General features: G+C 37.2%; 1 pseudogene; it reads right to left on the reverse strand.

The window, feature by feature from the left end:
• Window positions 1-1,293: 1,293 nt before the first annotated feature.
• The window catches only part of LOC134325914 (zinc finger protein 208-like), a 202,452-nt pseudogene continuing 187,681 nt past the window's right edge, over window positions 1,294-16,064 (reverse strand).

Here is a 16,064-nt window from a genome sequence, read left to right on the forward strand (position 1 = left end):
AAACATCAGTACATAATTAATGACACAGATTAAGGGTAGGTGAGTTTAAAGAAATACGTTTTAATATGTTTTGAAACTAGGGATTGAATCAATGGTGCGAATGTCAGGAGGGAGAGAGTTCCAGAGATGTGGGGCAGAGTAGCTAAAAGCTCTAGCTCCCATATGAGGTAGACCAAAAATGAAAGAGAGTTACAATAATCAATTCGAGATGTGACCAGGGCATGAACAAGAACATCAGCACGTCTAGGAGAAAGGAATGGACGTACACGATTTATGTTACGTAAATGTAAATAAGCGGATCGTGTGATATTGTTAATATGTGCATGAAATGAAAGATTGTGAGTGGAAGGAGAGACGACTGAGTTCATCATCACTGAGAATTTGTTAGATTTAGAGAGAGTAGATTTTCTACCTATACGAAGAATTTCAGTTTTATCAGCATTTAATTTGAGAGAATTGTAAGAGAACCATGTTCTTAATTCTATTAGACAATCAGAGAGAGATGGAGGAGGAAGAGTAGCCGTGAGCACAGTGTACAGGTATCGCTGGGTGTCGTCCGCATAACAATAAAATTAAATGTTGCATTTCCTAAAGATACGTCCAATGGGAAGCAAGTAAATTATAAATAGTAGAGGCCCCAAGACAGAGCCCTGAGGGACATCACTAGTAACAGGAGTTACTGTGAACATACTGTACACGTCTAGAAATGTATGAAGAAAACCAATCAAGCACAGTAGCACTAAGACCAATATATGCTAGCCGATCCAATACCTTTTATTTTCAATTCACTTCCACTATTAACTGATAGCATTCACTTACATCAGGCTCTAAACCTCCTGGTTCTACCCACCATTCACTCCACTATAGATAATCACATCATTTCCCAGTAATAGTTTAACCTAAAGATTTATACTTTTATTATTACTATTTACTTATTAATGTTTACTGTGTAATTAATTACCTATTAATTACACAGTATAATTCATTCATTGCTAAACATTTCTCCCCAACACTCACTCACTATATTTTATATTTTTATATTTTAGCTTGTTTGGTACAATCTGATGAGTCACACTTGTGTCTAAGTGCTGATAAATGAGCAAAGCAGCTCCAACACTGTGAGAATCATTTCTGTAAAATGTGAATGCGCTGGTGTTTTTTAAGATTACTCTGTAAATTAAAACTCTTTCCACACTGTGAGCACTGATACAGTTTCTCCCCAGTGTGAATGCGCTGGTGTACTTTGAGAGCACTCTGTTCAGTAAAACTCTTCCCACACTGTGAAAACTGATACGGTTTCTCTCCAGTGTGAATGCGCTGGTGTATTTTGAGATGACACTGTGTAATAAAACTCTTTTCACACTGTAAGCACTGATACGGCTTTACTCCAGTGTGAATGTGCTGGTGTCTTTTGAGATTAATCTGTTGAATAAAACTTTTTTCACACTGCGAGCACTGATATGGTTTCTGTCCAGTGTGAATGCGCTGGTGTATTTTGAGATCACTCTTTGTATTTAAACTCTTTCCACACCGTGAGCACTGATATGGTATCTCTCCAGTGTGAATGCGCTGGTGTATTTTGAGATTACTCTGTGTATTAAAACTCTTTCCACACTGTGAGCACTGATATGGTTTCTCTCCAGTGTGAATGCGCTGGTGTCTTTTCAGATCACTCTGTTCAGTAAAACTTTTCCCACACTGTGAGCACTGATATGGTTTCTCTCCAGTGTGAATGCGCTGGTGTCTTTTCAGATCACTCTGTCTATTAAAGCCCTTTCCACACTTTAAGCACTGATATGGTTTCTCTCCAGTGTGAATGCGCTGGTGTATTTTTAGATTACTTTGTGCATTAAAACGCTTCTCACACTGTGAGCACTGATATGGTTTCTCCCCAGTGTGAATGCGCTGGTGTACTTTGAGAGCACTTTGTTGATTAAAACTCTTCCCACACTGTGAACACTGATACGGTTTCTCTCCAGTGTGAATGCGCTGGTGTATTTTGAGATGACTCTTTGTATTAAAATTCTTTCCACACTGTGAGCAGTGATACGGTTTCTCTCCAGTGTGAATGTGCTGGTGTTTTTTGAGATGACTCTGTTGATTAAAACTCTTTCCACACTGTGAGCACTGATATGGTTTCTCTCCAGTGTGAATGCGCTTGTGTTTTGTGAGATGACTCTGTTGATTAAAACTCTTCCTACACTGTGAGCACTGATACGGTTTCTCTCCAGTGTGAATGTGCTGGTGTACTTTGAGATTACCCTGTGTAATGAAACTCTTTTCACACTGTGAGCACTGATACGGTTTCTCTCCTGTGTGAATGTGCTGGTGTATTTTAAACTCACTCTTTGTATTAAAACTCTTTCCACACTGTGAGCACAGATATGGTTTCTCTCCAGTGTGAATGCGCTGGTGTATTTTGAGCACACTCAGGCACCTGAAGCTCTTCCCACACTGTGAGCAGAGGTTTCCTTCTTCCTGTGTGGGACTGAGAGAGGTGTTAATGCTGACAGTACCAGAGGATGTTTGCTGATTACTGGAGCTTCTGGTGGGCGTCAGATCCTCATGTTCTGTCTTAATCTTCACCAGAGTCTCATATTTATCATGGTTGCAGCTCTTGATGTGATTGTGGAGCTGATTTTGGGTTGTAGAGGAACGTGGACACGAGGAGCAGCAGAAATCCTTGTTCAGTTCTGAAGCAGAAAATAATCAAATACATTTATAACATTATAAATAATCAAATACATTTATAACATTATAAATAATCAAATACATTTATAACATTATAAATAATCAAATACATTTAGAACATTATAAATAATCTAATACATTTATAACATTATAATCAAATCCATTTATAACATTATAAATAAGAAATCCATTTATAACATTATAAATAATAAAATACATTTATAACATTATAAATAATCAAATACATTTATAACATTATAAATAATCAAATACATTTATAACATTATAAATAATCACATACATTTATAACATTAACATACATTTATAAATAATAAATACTGTTAGTAATTGTTAAACTGAGATCTGACGCTAAAGTCCTGTAATGTGATTCATCCTGCATTCATCATTTCCTGCTCACACTGATCTGCATGAGCACAATACAAGCTTTCACTGTATGATGCTTCATCCCAGGTTCCTCTGATTCTATTCAATCCAAATCTTATTTTACTCAAGATAAAAAATATCTTACTGAGTTCATCTTTATCTTCAGGTTCTTCCTTCTTCACAGGCTTCATCTGGAAACCTCCACACTGTTGGTCCTCTGGGGTGAGGTGTTCCTCAGAGGTGACGTGTTCCACAGGGATTAAAGATCCTTCACCTGAAAGAAGAAAAATAAGTTTGTTATTGTTGGTAGTAACGACCAACTTCTTTATTAAGCACTTAAGTTAGAACAGACACGTACTTCTATACTATCTGTCAAAAACACGACCTATAAACCTTTGTTCACACAGGGTTTCAGCAGATTTAATAATAATAATACAACCCTAAATCAGAAAAAGTTGGGACAGTATGGAAAAAGCAAATAATAATATAAACACAGACTTTGACTTTTATTTGATGTCAGACAGGATGAAGCTGAGATGTTTCATCTTTTATCTGCTCAACTTCATTTCATTTATTAATAAACATCCATTCCTGCATTTCAGGCCTGAAACACTTTCTAAAAAAAGTTGGGACTGTTCTCTACTGGGGACAGGTCAGGACTGCAGGCAGGCCGGTCCAGTACCCGTACCCTCTTCTTCCACTGCCACGCCTATGTAATGTGTGCAGCAGGTGGTTTTGCATCGTCTTGTTAAAAAATGCTAGCCGCTCAGGTGGCACAGCGATAAAAACACACGCTGCAACCAGAGCCGGATTTCAAGTACATCGTATCGAATCCAGTTCTGCCTTGCCGGCTTGAGGCTGAGTGGCTGTATGAGCAACGATTGGCCGGTTGTTCAGTTGGGGGGTGGGACAAAGAGCCGGATGTGGGTCTCTCTCTGTCAGAATGCGATCACGAGCTCTGCTGGCTGATTAGAGGCACCTGCACAGAGATGAGGAATGAGTGCTCTTAGGGCGTGTCTCTCCACACGCAACGCTAGGTGGCACAACACTCATCAATGTGTGGGTGGCAAAATTGCATCCGGCTTGCTGCTCATATGTCGGAGGGGATGTGGGTTAGCTTCGATCTCCTCGGTCAGGGCAGGGTTCGGCATAGACAGAGAGGAAGCACGATGCAAATTGGACAATTGGACGCTGATGGAACTGATGAAGAGCTGATGAAGGTGATGAAGAGCTTCTGTGGTGGTGTTTGCCTTTATGTAAACAAAACATGGTACATGGACTCTGCCATAGTTAATACCTACTGCTCTGCTGACCTGGAATACCTGGTTATAACGTGTAGACCCTTATAACCAGGTATTATAACCACCAGAGGTTTCCTGCATTGTTACTGCTGCAGTTTATATCCCTCCAGATGCTAATGCTAATGCAGCTATAAAAGACCTTTGTGAACCCAGATGGAGTCTTTATTGTTTCTGGAGACTTTAATCACTGCAGTTTAAGATCTGGACTTCCAAAGTTTCATCAGAAGGGGACTAAAAATTTTGGACCAAGTTTACACAAATGTAGCTGATGCCTACAAAGCTCCACCCCTCCCCCACCTGGGTCAGTCTGATCACCAGTCTTTGTTCCTGCTCCCCAAGTACACCCCAGTCACCAGACGTCTGAGACCCACAATGAGGACAGTTAAGATCTGGATGGAAGGTGCAGACTCATCTCTCCAGGACCATCAGCACAAACAGTCACGTATATATTAAATATATCAGCTTATATACTCGACTTTATTTCTTCTCATTCATTACCCAATCATTCAGCCACTTGTATTCACCTGGCATTACTCTGTAATTATATACTAGTGTAAACACGGTACAGTCAGCATGATCTGTTTAATCTTCTTTATCTTCTGTCTCCTCATTTCACTCACCTGCTCACTTCTGCACTAAATATACAAAAATATTACAAGAAATTCAGACACGACCAAATTAGGAGAAATGATTTTGCTCAAGTCTTACTGAGTTCATCTTTATCTTCAGGTTCTTCTTTCTTCACAGGCTTCATCTGGAAACCTCCACTCTGTTGGTCCTCTGAGAAGAGCAGTTCCACAGAAGCCACTTCTGCAGGGATTAAAGTGACTTCACCTGAAATTCATCAATATGAGAAGAAGAATCTCAACAACTGGAGGAAACTGAAGGTTGTGGGTTTGATTTTCTAATCATAAATAAATCCTAGTTAGATTCAAACTTAAATCCAGACTGGAGTGTAGCAGCACAGGACAGTACGGTACAGTACAGGTTCTAATCCCACTATCCACTTTCTCTTATTATTTCTACTGATTAGTGACTCCAATACTAACCACACTGTACTGTACCACACTGTACTGTACCATACTGTACTGTACCATACTGTACTGTACCACACTGTGCTGTACCACAATGTACTGTACCATACTGTACTGTACTACACTGTACTGTACCATACTGTACCACACTGTGCTGTACCATACTGTACTGTACCACACTGTACTGTACTGTACTACACTGTACTGTACCATACTGTACTGTACCACACTGTACTGTACCATACTGTACTGTACTACACTGTACTGTACCACACTGACTGTACTGTACTACACTGTACTGTACCATACTGTACTGTACCATACTGTACCACACTGTGCTGTACCATACTGTACTGTACCATACTGTACTGTACCATACTGTGCTGTACCATACTGTACTGTACCATACTGTACAACACTGTGCTGTACCATACTGTGCTGTACCATACTGTACTGTACCACACTGTACTGTATTACACTGTACTGTACCACACTGTACTGTACTACACTGTACTGTACCATACTGTACTGTACCATACTGTACCACACTGTGCTGTACCATACTGTACTGTACTACACTGTACTGTACTGTACCACACTGTACTGTACCATACTGTACTGTACCATACTGTACTGTACCACACTGTGCTGTACTGTACCATACTGTACTGTACCACACTGTGCTGTACCATACTGTGCTGTTTCACACTGTACTGTACTACACTGTACCACACTGTACTGTACCATACTGTACTGTACCACACTGTGCTGTACCATACTGTACTGTACCATACCACACTGTGCTTTACCATACTGTACCATACTGTACTGTACCACAGTGCTGTACCATACTGTACTGTACCACACTGTGCTGTACCATACTGTACCATACTGTACTGTACCACACTGTACTGTACAATACTGTACTGTACTACACTGTGCTGTACCACACTGTACTGTACCATACTGTACTGTACCACACTGTACTGTACCATACTCTACTGTACCACACTGTACTGTATTACACTGTACTGTACCATACTGTACTGTACCACACTGTGCTGTACCATACTGTACTGTACTACACTGTACCACACTGTGCTGTACCATACAGTACTGTACCACACTGTGCTGTTCCATACAGTACTGTACCACACTGTACTGTACCACATTGTACTGTACCGCACTGTACTGTACTACACTGTACTGTACCATACTGTACTGTACCACACTGTGCTGTACCATACTGTACTGTACCACACTGTACTGTACCATACTGTACTGTACCATACCACAGTGCTGTACCACACAGTACCACACTGTACTGTACCTCACTACTGTACCACACTGTACTGTACCACACTGTGCTGTACCACACAGTACCACACTGTACTGTACCACACTGTACTGTACCATACTGTACTGTACCACACTGTCTGGTGGAAAAGTGGCATCATGCTCCATATTTACTTACAGAAGAAATCATCATCATCATCATCCTCCTCCTCCTCTTTTATTATTTTCTTCTGGAATCCTTCATGTTGTAGATCCACAGGGGTGACGTCTCCCTCTTCTTCTGATAGCATTATTAAAAATCTAACAGACAGACAGATAGATAGATGTGCTGTATTCCTAATTAAAGGGAAATTCTTTAGACTGTTGTAACTGGCTGTTGTTATTGTTATGAACTGAAGCTACTGCAAAAAGTTATTTCGAATTCCTACAGTAAAATTATCTAAAAATCACAAGATTAGTACTACAGTAAGTGTTCTTCATGGATGTAGGGGTGACACCTGATAACAATTTGTTTTGCTTATTTCAAAAAATGGTATTAACAACCGAACAGACACTTCACATGAGTCTGAGATCCGAGATCTGAGTCTGATTTAATTAATAACAGAGTCGATGCTCTTCTTGAATTAAGTGGATTTTGTGCATCAGAACACGGTAAATAATGTTTATTAAACTGTAAACACCAGTTTTACCCTCTTCAACGCTTTGGGTAGTGTAATATATGGTTTAGACGTGCAGTAAAACGTTTAGTGTAGATGGTGCAGTGATAATTCTGTGTTAATTGTGTTTTGTCTCTTTTGGAGATTCCATGATGAATGGAAGAGCGAAACTCTCCACACGTGAACTATCTTTCTGGAATAAGTCATTAAAGTATGAGGCTCCCGATCATTTGTGCATCAATACTTTATTTCTTTCTCCATCAAGCTAGTACACAATTAAAGACGCTTGCTTACACTATTCACCTGACTGTGACTATAAAACTCTACAAACCACCTGTAAACAAAGTTCAACTGTAAACAAAGTTCACCTGTAAACACAGTTCAACTGTAAACAAATATCAATTGTAAATAAAGTTCAACTATAAACAAAGTTCAACTGTAAACAAAGTTATACTGTAAACAAAGGTCAACTATTAACAAAGTTCATCTGTAAACAAAAGGTCAACTATAAACAAAGTTCAACTATAAACAAAGTTTAACTATAAACAAAGTTCAACTATAAACAAAGTTCAACTGTAAACAAAGTTCAACTATAAACAAAGTTCAACTATAAACAAAGTTCAACTATAAGCAAAGTTTAAAAATATGACGTGTTTATATAAAAATGTGAGATTTAATCATAAAGAAACTCAATCAGTTCCGCATAATTGATTCATTTTGCTGGATCGGTTCAAATGAATCGGTTCAGTAATATGAATCATGCTAACAGTTAGCGGAGCAGCTAATAGTTTGTTTGTTTAAATAAAACTGGAGTTAAAGCTCCTCAAATCCTCACAGTGATGTTTTATTATGAACTCTAGTTTTATTATTAATTAGAATGTGGTTATAATTAAATATAAGGGTTATAATTAAATACATATTTTACTTACAGATGAGGCTCTACAGTACAAACACAGCAGCTTCTTGTTCTTCTTATGATGTTTAATGGCGGTTGGCAGAACAACTTAAGACGCACCAGCGCCACCAACTGGACTGGAGTTGAACAGCAGCTTAACAGTGAAACATCTCCATTAGCCCTGTATCTCTCAGCTTGCTTTAGAGAGAACCAGTGGTGTATAAAGTACCTGAAGGCCATACTTGAGTAAAAGTACAAGTATCTTAAGAGAAATTTACTTTGATAGAGATAAAAGTCACCTTTTAGAATATTACTTGAGTAAAAGTATAAAAGTATCTAATGTTAAATGTACTAAAGTATCAAAAGTAATTTGATATTAAATGTACTTAAGTATTAAAAGTAGAAGTAAAAGTAAATGCTTTTAGTATAAACTGAAGCGGCCATTTAAAAAAATATCAAGATCATGTCATTATTTAGTTTTTTGTACCTTATTACTCGCCCTAAATTGCCATGTTCCAACATTTTTTGAATGTGTTGAAGGCTTAAAATGCATGTAAGTGTATGTTAAGAACTGTAATAAAGCTGACGAGACAAAAAGATAAAGTATAGAGTCGATGCAAATGTAAGAAACATGCATCTATTTTATTTGCATTTTCTATACTGTCCATTTTTTTATTTGGGTTGTACATTCAACTTATATGTCAACAGTCAGCATCTGAAAAATCATCCATAATAAGTTGGATAAGTTGAGTTCTTGTTGAGAGCATTAAAGGGTTAAAGACGTGCTACATTATCCTCAGCACCATGAATCTTTCCTCTGCTGATCTAATACAGAAGTTATCTGAGGAAATATTTGTTTGTAGGTGAGTTTTTGTAAATGATGGACGGTCTTTATGCGGTGGTTTCCCGGACAGGTTTTAACTTAAGCCAGGAGTAGGCCTTAATCTGGAATAGTAAATCATGACTTTAAAAAAGACTTTCTGAAACACAGATTAACTACTGATTACTAACACCTGGACTATGGAGTCCCAAACTATCTTAAATTAAAACCACCTGTGCTAGTCTGAATTAGGTGCAGCAAAGCTGCCTACAAAACATGGGATGGATCAAGAAACACTTACAATTGATTGAAGTGGAGAAGCAAACACAAGTATGACCATGGCAGCAGAGAAGAGACCGCAATCAAAAAAGTTGAGACAGTATAGAAAATGCAAATAAAATAAAAACACAGAGTTTCTTACATTTACTTTTATTTCATTGCAGACAGGATGAAACCACGTTTGAACCCAAATTCATGTTTGTCTGCTCAACTAATTTTATTTCTTAATATACCTCCATTCCTGCATTTCAGGCCTGCAACATTTTCCAAAAAAGTTGGGATGGGGGCAATTTAGGGCTATTATTATGTTTGTTTATTAGGATTATAATGTTGTGTTTTACACTTTGGTTACATTTATGACTGGAACGGTAGTTACTCATTACACAAGGTTCATCAGTTCACAAGTTTATATTCAACACAATCATGGACAATTTAGTATCTCCAATTCACCTCTTTGGTAACCGAAGCACCCAGTAAGAACCCACACAGACACAGGGAGAACATGCAAACTCCACACAGAAAGGCGATCAAACCCAGAACCTTCTTGCTGTGAGTCGACAGTGCTACCCACTTAGCCACATTGCCGCCCTTTAGGGCTAGTAAAGAGGTGAAAAGACTAAATAATGATGTGGTTCCAAACAGGTGATGTCAACAGATGATTGCAGCATCCAGGAAAGGAAAGTATTTAATGAAAGTCTTTGTTTGTCCACAAATGTGTGAGAAAATGATTGAAATGAACCTCAAAGAAAGATTGAAAGAAATTTGCATGTTCTCCCTCTACAGTGCAAAATATCGTTAAACAATTTAAGGAATCTGAAGGAATTTCAGTGTGAAAAGGCCGAGGGTGCAAGCTTAAGCTGAACGCTCGTGATCTTCCATCTCTCAGATGACATCAACAACCACCACTCAACAACAGCTGATATAACCACATGGGTAGGGGATTGCAAAAAAGAAGCCTTATGTTAACCATGTCCAGAAGCGGCGTCGACTTCTTAGGGTTCGGAGGCATCTAGGATGGACCATCACACAGTGGAAATGTGTATTGTGGCCAGGGTCTGTCATGGTATGGGTGTGTGTCAGTGCCAGGGTCTGTCATGGTATGGGGGTGTGTCCGTGCCCTTGGTAAAGGTTATTTATACTCTGTGATGCAGCATTCATACAGAAAAGTACATTGAGATCTTCATTAATAAATGAAATGAAGTTGAGCAGATACAACATAAAATATCTCAAGTTCATCCTGTCTACAATCAAATAAAACCAAGGTAAATGTAAGAAACTCTGTGTTTTTATAATTTGCATTTTCCACACTGTCCCAACTTTTTCTGATTTGGGGTTGTACATTGTAAAACGATCTAAAAAATGTCATCAAAATTAAGTGACTGGTCACTTTTGTCAGCAGTAACATGTCTAGCTGGTGTTACTCGCTGATCTTCATTGACATAGTGCAAGTAATCCATTTGTTTTCTATGACAAACAACAATAATCTGAAGTTAAACCTGCCTCCTGTGAGGTTTAAATTAAGCCTCAATTTAGTCCTGCAATAGCTCTAATCTTCCTTCAAGAAATCAAATTAGATAATTTAGAATTAGGCTTAATCTAGGCCTATTTTAAGCCATGACTGAGAAAGCAGATTTCTTTTAATCTAGTTCAAAAGGCCGTTTTAGTTTACATACCGCAAATGTATCGGAGTGAAAGTACACAATTTCTCTACTAAATGTAGTGAAGTAAAAGTAAAAGTAGCTGAAATTTTTTATACTCCAGTAAAGTACAGATACTCCAAAAACAGACTTAAGTACTGTAAAAAAAAAAAAAAAAGTATTATTACTTCATTACTACACACCACTGGAGAGGACTACACTCTCTCCTAGACGTTCTTCAAGCAGTTTCTCTAATGTCATGTTTTCCAACATGCTTCTCTCTGTTCTTTTTCTCTGATACCTTTTACAATCTGATAATCTGAGTTTGACTGCTTCCTGAGTCCTCAGTCTAATCTGCAGCATTTCTCTCCCACTGATAAAAACACAGAACAAAGTGCATCCCGGATCAGTTCAAAACGGAACGCGACGTTTAGTTTCCAAATAAGGAACGATTCCGTATTTTACGGGACGGTTGGCAACCGTAGTAGTGACTGTCAACCTCCAACCCACTTAGGAAACTAGTTTTTCTGCTCATTTAAGAGGTCACGGTAATCCTGGCCCACTTATTAAAACTTATTTTTATATGTTGACTCAGATTTTACTTGTTCTTCACATACCTGAGCGGTTGCTACAGTCTGAGCAAATGGTTGGGGGGTTGGGGGTACATGAAACAGTGGCCTCTTTTTAAAGGTCAAAAAGTACCACAAACTCTCACCTTGTGCTAAGGGAATATTTGGTCTGGGGATGCACCAAAAACAGATCTGCCATGAGTTAGAAGCTGCTGGAACATGGCTGACACAGACTCTGTAGATGTTAGTTCTGCTCTTAGATATTAGGAATAAGTGTGTGAGAAGTGAGAAGTTTTATGGAGAAAACTGTTTGACATTAAAACATCAAGCAAATGCAAAATGAGTTTAATTGCTCCAAAAAGCACAAAATAATTAATCAACATCATGTGTATTGGTTTTTACAAAAATAATCAATAATAAAAAACAATATGCTGGTTCTGGTTGGTTCACGTCCATCTTCATCTTGTCCTGAAAATTCTCCTCAGTCACACCAACAACCTGCATGTTCTCCCTCACTACATCCATAAACCTCCTCTGTGTTCTAGTTAAATCTAGTTATTAAATCAAATTAGAATTTGTTAAAAACAGAAATATCACTGATTTAATACCAGTACAATCATATTCATTCATTATACACCCAACAACATTACTAATGAATATTTAATACAAACAAAAATCAATGTGACCACAAAATATTCAACATTATTAACAAGGAAAAAAAAGTTTTAGATTAGGGATGAACTAAAATTTAAATATATGTTAAAAGTGAAAACGATGGAAACTCATAAACCTGGAAATGAAAAAGTTCCTTACCACCACGTTAAGCTGGATGAAGCACCAATTCATCTAAAGATATCACTCACTAACCGTCCCACTCACTCAGCTCACTCACTTTCATAGACTCATTTACATTTGTAGCATTTAGCCGACACTTTTATACAAAACATCTCTTTCAACTCTGTGAGCACTGATATGGTTTCTCTCCAGTGTGAATGCACTGGTGTATTTTGAGATTACTCTGTTGATTAAAACTCTTTCCACACTGTGAACACTGATACGGTTTCACTCCAGTGTGACTGCGCTGGTGTATTTTGAGATTACCCTGTTGATTAAAACTCTTTCCACACTGTGAGCACTGATACGGTTTCTCTCCAGTGTGAATGTGCTGGTGTATTTTAAGAGCACTCTGTTGATTAAAACTTTTTCCACACTGTGAGCACTGATACAGTTTCTCTCCAGTGTGAATGCGCTGGTGTTTTTTGAGATTACTCTGTGTATTAAAACTCTTTCCACACTGTAAACACTGATATGGTTTCTCTCCAGTGTGAATGCGCTGGTGTATTTTGAGATTACCCTGTTGATTAAAACCCTTCCAACACTGTGAGCACTGATACGGTTTCTCTCCAGTGTGAATGCGCTGGTGTATTTTAAAATTACTCTGTGTAATAAAACTCTTCCCACACTGTGAGCACTGATACGGTTTCTCTCCAGTGTGAATGCGCTGGTGTGTTTTGAGATTACTCTGTGTAATAAAACTCTTCCCACACTGTGAGCACTGATACGGTTTCTCTCCAGTGTGAATGCGCTGGTGTCTTTTCAGATGACTCTGTCCATTAAAACTCTTTCCACACTGTGAGCACTGATACAGTTTCTCTCCACTGTGAATGCGCTGGTGTATTTTAAGCTCATTCTTTGTATTAAAACTCTTTCCACACTGCGAGCACTGATATGGTTTCTCTCCAGTGTGAATGCGCTGGTGTATTTTGAGATTACCCTGTGTATTAAAACTCTTTCCACACTGTGAGCACTGATATGGTTTCTCTCCAGTGTGAATGCGCTGGTGTATTTTAAGCTCACTCTTTGTATTAAAACTCTTTCCACACTGTGAGCACAGATATGGTTTCTCTCCTGTGTGAATGCGCTGGTGTATTTTGAGAGCACTCCGGGTCCTGAAGCTCTTTCCACACTGTGAGCACTGATATGGTTTCTCTCCAGTGTGAATGCGCTGGTGTACTTTAAGAGCACTCAGGCACCTGAAGCTCTTCCCACACTGTGAGCAGACGTTTCCTTCTTCCTGTGTGGGACTGAGAGAGATGTTAATGCTGACAGTACCAGAGGACGTTTGCTGATTACTGGAGTTTCTGGTGGGCGTCAGATCCTCATGTTCAGTCTTAATCTTCACCAGAGTCTCATATTTATCATGGTTGCAGCTCTTGATGTGATTGTGGAGCTGATTTTGGGTTGTAGAAAAACGTGGACAGCAGAAATCCTTGTTCAGTTCTGAAGCAGAAAATAATCAAATACATTTATAACATTATAAATAATAAATACATTTATAACATTATAAATAATCAAATACATTTATAACATTATAAATAATAATATACATTTATAACATTATAAATAATCACATACATTTATAACATTATAAATAATCAAATACATTTATAACATTATAAATAATCAAATACATTTATAACATTATAAATAATCAAATACATTTATAACATTATAAAAAATCAAATACATTTATAACATCATAAATAATCAAATACATTTATAATATTATGAATAATAAATACATTTATAACATTGTAAATAATAATATACATTTATAACATTTAAATAATAAAATACATTTACATCATTATAAATAATAAAATACATTAATAACATTATAAATAATAAAATACATTTATAACATTATAAATAATAAAATACATTTTTAACAATATAAATAATCAAATACATTTATAAAATTATAAATAATAAAATACATTTATAACAGTATAAATAATCAAATACATTTATAACATTATATATAATACAATACATTTATAACATTATAAATAATCAAATACATTCATAACACTTTAAATAATAAATACATTTATAACATCATAAATAATCAAATACATTTATAACATTATAAATAATCAAATACATTTATAACATTATAAATAATCCAATACATTTATAACAGTATAAATAATCAAATACATTTATAACATTATAAATAATCAAATACATTTATAACCTAATACATAATCAAATACATTTATAACATGATAAATAAGCAAATACATTTATAACATTATAAATAATAAATACATTTATAACATTACAAAAAGTGCTATATAAGTTAAACTTATTACTATTATTATTATTATTGTAGTTTGTGTGGTTCTTAACACCAGATCAGCTGCTGTCTCTATTATCATGGCTGAACAGATTCTCACAAGTTGGGCTCGACGGTTTTCTTTATTTGTGTAAATAGAGATTAGAGTCGTTTGCGTGACTGTGAGGGTTTAGTGGTGCTGTTAGTGTTAGTGATAGACACAAATAAATTCAATAATAAATGTTATTTTTACTTACTGAGTTCATCTTTATCTTCAGGTTCTTCCTTCTTCACAGGCTTCATCTGGAAACCTCCACACTGTTGGTCCTCTGGGGTGAGGTGTTCCTCAGAGGTGACGTGTTCCACAGGGATTAAAGTTTCTTCACCTGAAATTCATCAATATGTGAAGAAGAAACTCAACAACTGGAGGAAACTGAAGGTTGTGGGTTTAGTTACCACAAATAAATACTACTTAGATTTAATCCAGACTGGAGTGTATCAGCACTTCTACACAGGACAGTATGGTACAGTACAGGTTCTAATCCCACTATCCACATTCTTTTATTAGTTCTACTGATTAGTGACTCCAATACTAACCACACTGTACTGTACCATACTGTACTGTACCATACTGTACCACACTGTACTGTACCATACTGTACCATACTGTACTACACTGTAGTCAAGTCAAGTCAAGTCAACTTTATTTATATAGCGCTTTTTACAATATACATTGTCTCAAAGCAACTTTACAAAATCCAGGACCAACAGATACAAAAACCCCTGTTGAGCAAGCCGAGGGCGACTGTGGCAAGGAAAAACTCCCTGAAAATTACAGGAAGAAACCTTGAGAGGAACCAGACTCAGCAGGGCCCATCCTTCTTGGGTGGCCTGGAGGATACTTTAAATAAATACACGATTTACACAAATCATACAAACACAGAATTGAATGATCTAAAAGTCATAACTGGTAATAAATAGATAAATAAACAATTAAATAATAATAGAGTTGTTATCCGCTCTAGTCTTCAATAAAGTCTGTAGTGATTTCTTGTCGTTGCAATTACTCCAGACCCGTCACATCTGACAGGAGCAGCATCGTTGTCCCGGCAGTCTCGACTTTAATCCTTAACCTCGGCGGGTAAACAGATTTCCATCAGAATGCCCTCGGGGTAAAACAACAGAGAATGTAGTTAATAATGTACAATGCTAGTTGACAAACAGTTTTACAGAGAGTTTTAGACTCCGGCAGCCCTAATTATTACAGCATAACTAAAAGGGAGAGCGAGCAGGTAACAAGGTCATGAAGGCTTTCACAGGACATCAGCGCCCACCTCTCCTACCCAAACCGGAGTGATCGGACAAGAGAGGCAGAACGACAGCG

The sequence above is a fragment of the Trichomycterus rosablanca genome, chromosome 14 (assembly GCF_030014385.1).
Source record: "Trichomycterus rosablanca isolate fTriRos1 chromosome 14, fTriRos1.hap1, whole genome shotgun sequence".
In the NCBI taxonomy this organism is placed as follows: Eukaryota; Metazoa; Chordata; class Actinopteri; order Siluriformes; family Trichomycteridae; genus Trichomycterus; species Trichomycterus rosablanca.